This window comes from Felis catus, chromosome X, assembly GCF_018350175.1.
Source record: "Felis catus isolate Fca126 chromosome X, F.catus_Fca126_mat1.0, whole genome shotgun sequence".
In the NCBI taxonomy this organism is placed as follows: domain Eukaryota; kingdom Metazoa; phylum Chordata; class Mammalia; order Carnivora; family Felidae; genus Felis; species Felis catus.
Window position 1 is genome coordinate 13,734,741 of NC_058386.1, and position 6,818 is coordinate 13,741,558.

Consider the following 6,818-nt stretch of genomic DNA (forward strand, 5'->3'; position numbering starts at 1 on the left):
CATTAGCATCAGCATCACCATCTCTACCACCTCATCGCTGTCACCATCACTCTTACAGCATCGTCACCTCTGCCACATCACCATGATCACCACTGGCACCATCACTTCCTCTGTCATGTACCACCCAGCACTACCAACAGCATGACCACCATCACCACCTCCATTATCATGCCATGTCTGCTACTGTTCTCCTCATCACTCTCCTCCCCGTCATCACCATCACTATCGCCATTATCTCCATTTGATGATGATGATTGACAGTAATACTGATTGCACACAGCTCTCAATAAACTAATCGCAGTATGGGAAGCAGAAGGAATGGTCATTTTCTCCTAGCTGCAATGGAAAAACCTCAGTCTGGGAAAATTAATTCTCTTAAGAGCCCCAGAGAAAATCTATAGAAATGATACAATCAATATTTACTACAACTTTAGAAATGCTACCCCGTCTGCAGAAATGATCAAACCTCGAGAATTTCACCTCCTGAATAGCGCTGAAATTGCCTCTAGCGCTTTTTCCTCTTATCCTCTTGGAGGGAAAAAAAGGTTGTTTCCTAAGTCATTTCTTTCACCACTTACTTACAAGTCCATTACTCCTTGTTGCATAATAATAGACCACGTGACTTCATGATTAATCTTTTCCATCCTGAAACAAAATCTTTTTCTGAAATGTTGCTGCTTCTCTAGTTCTTTGTAAACACTGCCTGACAAAAATGTGTGGGTGCTGGAAGGCCCCCAAATACCAGGGGTAAGATTAAAGTCCATCAAATCTCCACTTCAGATCAATTCTCTCTGCTTACAGAGCAAGGCAGTGTAGTCTTTCTTCGACCTCCACTTTTTTTTTTTTTTAAACGTTCCTCTTTAAAGCCTGATTTCACCTTCATTTTATCTGGCCTGTGACTCTGAAATGATTTGCTAAAGCCTCAGCTTTATTTATTTATGTTTGTCAGAGGCATCAAATGTATTGATTTGAAATACGGAAATATTCAAGAGACTTTGCAAAAAAGGTCTTTCTCATAAAATATTGTACTATGGGTACCAACAGAAGGATCTGTTGAGGATGGTGTGAAGGAGAATTTTATTTAACTCTTGAAAGCAATTTTTCTCTGAAGGGAAGAGATTGCCACTGTTTGGCTTTAGTCCCAAACCTACTATTATGATGAAACACCAAGAGTACAGTTTATCATATCCTGATGGCAGCGCATCTGATTTTGATTCTATCAAATACAAAGAAAAAACTGTATTGCTGGGTAGGGGGATGGTTGAAAGAGGAATGTTAGAGCCTCCTGAGATGCCTTTCTTTTTTGTGGGCATGAGAGAATGTTTCACAGGCAGAGGGAAAATAGATGAAAAGGCCTCTATTGCCAATAAAGAGACATTTGCACAGCAATGTCCAGATAATTGTGTGACTGAGGTTCAGCATCAGCTGTGGGCATCTGATGCAACAAGATGGCAGCTAGCTCCAGGGCAGAAATGAAGGGACTTATGTGACTCGCTGTCAGCTCAAAACCAGTCAGGTCAATCTGTGTTTGATTGTTCCCATCATTTTCTTATTCCTCTAAATGAGTCTCATCTCTGGTTGGCTTGGGACTCGTCGAGTCTGGGAAAGCTCCAGGCTGAGCTCTGCTGAAGGACAGTGGGAGCCATTGCCTTCATAGGAATCCAAAAGCCAGCCCCAGCTGCGAGGGGTTCCAGGTGGGGAAAAGCCGAGCTGTGGCAACTCTGTACACGAAGCTGGGAGAGCAGCTGGTCTGTGCCAGGGGTGCCTCTGCTGAGCTGAGGGTTTTGCCATGGGAGGCAGGACAGCTTCTCGGCAGGGAGGCTGGGATCTGAACTTGGGATGTGCTCAGTTGTTAAAAGATATTGGAAGCAGACACTTCCTATAAAGGGATTCAGTTTCAACTAAACGGTGTTCAGTTTACAGTTACTTTGGGCCCAAAGAGCGAATTTTTGTCTGTTTGCATCGTAACAGGATCTCTGAGTAGGGATGTATAGGCATTTGTAGAGGAGTAGGAAGGAAGGGGGGGGCAGGGGAACAGAGTGGTGTCTTGTGAGTGAGACGGTCGTCCTGTCTCCTAAGCCTCCAGGCCTCTTCTGTGAAAATTCAGCTCGGAAGTCGATCTGGACTCCGACAGGCATTCACTGTATTAAAGCTCCGGCGTGAGTACGGCACACGTACACCCTAGGTTAGAGAGTGCTGGCCGCAATGCCCCCTGGGAAGCAGACTGAAAGAGTCGTTTGCAGAGTTTATTAGGGGTGCTCTTAGGATCAACACCTGTGAAAGAGGAGGGAGTAGCAAGATTAAGCAGGGCATAATTTGAGCTACAGTGTGGTCCCAACAAAGGCCTCCGTTGATCCTGTGGGGAGCTCTGGAGCTGGGATTGCCTGGCAGATTGTCTGGGGTTAGGACGCGGGCCCAGGTCTTCATATCTCTGCACCAACCAGTCATTAGACATGGGTGCCCCTAGTAAAGGGGCACACCTTTGCTGAGGTAGCTCTTTCCCATCAAGTGGAGAGCACTTGGTTGCCAGTCGGCCGGGGGGAAGGACTACGTTATTCTGAAGGTAGGGCTGAGGAGGCACAACATGGCATCCACTACATTGAACTAGAAACAAAGCCAAAGAACTTTCTCTAGATGGGAGCCGGCAACAGATGACATGCTAATTTACTCCTTTTTAGTGCCAATTCTATCCAGTTAAAAAAAACAAACAAACAAACAAACAAACAAACAAAAAAAACCCTTGAGTGTTTACTGTGGTCCTGGAATTGGGGATACACAGATGAACAAGACATTCCTACCTTTGAGGGGCCCATGGTCTGGTGGAAAGACAGAGGTATCAGAAATCAACCACTGCTCAACAGGATTATAGAAGCACTGAACGGGGAGAGTGGGGCACACAGGAGGCTGTCAGCTTACCTAATATGTGATACTCCAAGTTTTGTGCAGTGGTACTTCCTCAAAGGCCTCATCTGTTAACTGAACCAGCCTGGAACGCTGGCGGGAAAACCAAGCGGCACTCGGCGATCTTGGTGGATTGGAGATTTATTTAACACCGGCAGGCTCAGAGGAGACCGTTTCTCCAAAGATCTGAGCCCTGAGCGCAAGCATGGGAGGCAATTTATAGTCTGTTACTTCCGCATTCCTCATTAGTAGTAATTTGGTGCACAGGGCAAGCAGGGCGGGAAGAAGAACCCAGAAGAGGGGTCTCTAAGCTAGGAACTAGAGTTTTAGTCTCGTTGGCCATCTTATGCTGCAGACCTTTACTTAGTTTCCCAACACATCCAAATATAGTCATGTGGGGGGAAGGCTTTAACATATGAATTTGGTGGTGGGGGGCTACATAATTCAGTCCATAACAGCATCCATCAATGGTTCTTGCTTCCAATAACTATTACCATGGTTTTTGCTAAACGTTGTTTTTCAATTTCCATCATTTCTTTGACATCAGAGATATTACCGGTTTGTTTCCAGAACACTGCGATAAAGCGGTTATCACAGCACAGCAAGTCAAATGAATTTTTGGCTTTCCCAGTACATAGAAAAGTTATGTGTACACTATACTTAGTCTCGTAAATATGCAAATAGCATTATGTCTAAAAAAACAATGTACATACCTTAATTAAAAAATACTCTATTGCTAAGACACACTAACCATCATCTGAGCTTTCGGTGAGTTGTAATCACCGATTGTAGATCACCATAACAAACACAATAATAATGAAAAACTTTGAAATATTGTGCGAATTACCAAAACGTGACACGGATGTGAAGTGAGCAAATGCTATTGGAAAAATGGCGTCAATAGACTTGCTTGACACAGGGTTGCCGCAAACTTTCAATTTGTAAAAAAACGCTTTCTGCGAAGCAGTATGTCTGTACAGACATTTTTTTCCTGTGGGTTATAATCCATTACTATCATTATTGAATTGTTAAAATTGCCCCAGATTTGACCATGGGGGGCTCCTTTGTGTTGGTTCTGTGTCCTTTCAACATGCCCCATCATTTTTTGATTGCTTCCTTTCTGTCTCCACAGGATGTGCCAGTCTTATCTTATATTTTCTTTTACCAGTCCTGAACTGGAAGTCACCATTTCTCTAAGGAGCCCTGGTTCCTTTTATTGGAGGAAAGTAGCTAGAAGTCAAGATGTGGGTGCTGGGTATGCTTATTGCTACCAGAGTGGCATTACTTCCTGGTCCTCTCAGTGAACAGAGCTAGGGAATATATACATGTATGCTCACAAATGATAGCACACACCTGTATTTATATCTGTACCTCTCTGTGTGCACATATGTTTAAAAACCATGAATTTGGTGGGTGGGGGATGGGCTAGATGGGTGACGGGCATTAAGGAGGGCACTTGTGACGAGCACTGGGTGTTGTATGTAAGTGATGAATCACTGAATTCTACTCCTGAAAGCAATACTAAACTATATGCTAACTAACTAGAATTTAAATAAAAATTTAAAAATAAAAAATAAAAACCATGAATTCATATTGATACTTCCTACAGTCCAACACTACAGGGTTCATTTTAGCCTTCCTCTTTTCCTTATTTGCAATCCCATTCCCCAACAGTGAGAATCCTGGTTCTCATTATCCATGATAAATTTATGTATTTGCTCAGTCCTAGTACACACATAAAGTAGTTTCAGAATTGCTAAACTAAACTCCTGTGAAAAACAATTTACTAACTAGAGAACAATATACAGTTCTTTATATCTCTAACCTTTCGGTGTACAATCAAACTCTTGTTCAACAAATTAGGTTAGTTATTTTCCCTTCAGTGTGGTTATACTGTCCACTTGTAATACAGCTAGACTCATTTGTTATCAATTATTTATTATCCTGGGCTCTCTTCATATCCTGGTTTGAATCAGTAATTTTTTTTTAGGGTAATCGAAGCATTCACACAGTTCCAAAATCCAGAAGTAGACAAACATGTATACTTATGAAAATGTCACTTCCCACTCGTCTCTACTACCCTGTTCTCATTCCCCCATTATTTGCACTCCATTCCCACTCATCTCCTATAGTTACCCACTCTCCTCCGTTTCTAGTTTATCCTTTCTATATTCCTTTTGTACAACTGAGCAGATACATGTGTATTTTCTTATATCCCCCTCTTTCTCACATGAAGGGGAGCATAATATGGGTCATCTTTTGCACTGTTTTTTTTCCAGTTGGCGTGATGTCTTCAAACTCACTCCCTATCAGTTCATAGATATCTTCCTCATTGGTTCTTTACAGTTGCATATACTACTCCATTGTGTTGATGCTTCATTTATTTATTCCATCACTCTTCCATTGTCAGCATTTAGTTTGTTTCTGGTATTTTACAATTATAAGTGTTGCCACAATAAATAATCTTGTGCATATGTATAATTGTATTGTTGTATACATTTCCTAGAACAGATAATGGTGGGTCAAAAGATAACTTGCATATATCATTCTGTACATATTGTTAAACTTCCCTCCAGAAGGGTTGTACTAGTTTACATTCCCACCAAGAATGTATGAGACTGCCTGTTTCCTCACAGCCTTGCCAACACACTTTGTTGTCATACTTTTACAGTTTTACCAGTCAGGTAGGTGAGAGATGATATCTTAATGTTGCTTTATTTTTGTATTTCTCTAATTATGAATGATATTTCTTATGTTTAAGGTCCATTTAAAAAAATTTTTTAAATGTTTGTTTTTGAGAGAGACAGAGAGTGATTGGGGGAGGAGCAGAGAGAGAAGGAGACACAGAATCCTAAGCAGGCTCCAGGCTCTGAGCTGTCGCTGTCAGCACAGAGTCCGATGCGGGGCTTAAACCCACGGACCGCAAGATCATGACCTGAGCAGAAGTTGGATGCTTGAAATATAAATATAAATATAAATATAAATATAAATATAAATATAAATATAAATATAAATATAAATATAAATATATAACACTTGATGTTTTATCAGTTTTTAAGTGTATAAGTCAGTGGCATTAAGTACATCCACAGTGTTGTATGACCATCACCACTATTTCCAGAACTTTTCCATCACCCCAAATAGAAAGTCTGTAACCATAAAGCAATAACTCTTTATTCTACCTTTCCCCCCAAGCCCTTGTCCTTCCATTTTTAAGAGTTATTTATATATTAGGAATATTAATGTGTTTTCTGTGGTATATTTGAGAATTGTTCTCTCCATTTATCAGTTGTCTTTTGACTTTGTTTATAGTGTTTTTGATTATGCAAAGTTTATTTTTAAGTAGTCGTTTGTCAAACTTTTCTTTTATTGCCTCTGGATTTTAAAGCATAGTTAAAAAGCCTCTCCACACCCACATTATAGAGGAATGTGCTTATGTTTTCTCCTAGCACTTCTATGGTTTCATCTTTTTTTCTTTTACATTTAGATCACTGATCCATTTGTAGTTTATGCTTGTGCATGATGGATGGATGTATATATCTAAATTGATCCTTTGCCTTATGGCTAGCCAGTTGTCCCAACACTATTTATTAATAGTGTCTTCTTTCTCTACTGATTTAAAATACCACATCATTCACATACCAAGATCCTATAAATGTTTGTGACTAAAACTGCATCGCTTTTATATATGTTACCAATTTATAAAGTAATCTTAGAAGAAACAAATAGTTGTCTAGACTCAAAGAATTTTTGATTGAAAAGGGCTTTAGAAGTCATGTGTGTCAGGGCTCCTGGATGGCTCAGTCGCTTAAGTGTTGGACTTTAGCTCAGGTCGTGATCTTGCAGTTTATGAGTTGAAGCCCAGTGTCATTCAAGCCCCGCTTCGGGCTCTGTATTGACAGCTCAGAGTCTGGAGC

General features: G+C 40.8%; 1 long non-coding RNA gene across 1 annotated transcript; it reads right to left on the bottom strand.

The window, feature by feature from the left end:
• Positions 1 to 859: 859 nt before the first annotated feature.
• On the bottom strand, positions 860 to 3,092 carry LOC123383368. Its single transcript, XR_006593039.1, has 2 exons — positions 2,917 to 3,092; positions 860 to 2,274 (listed from the first exon to the last, which is right to left on the bottom strand). It is a non-coding gene; the product is annotated as an uncharacterized LOC123383368 (long non-coding RNA).
• Between the last annotated feature and the right edge of the window lie 3,726 nt (positions 3,093 to 6,818).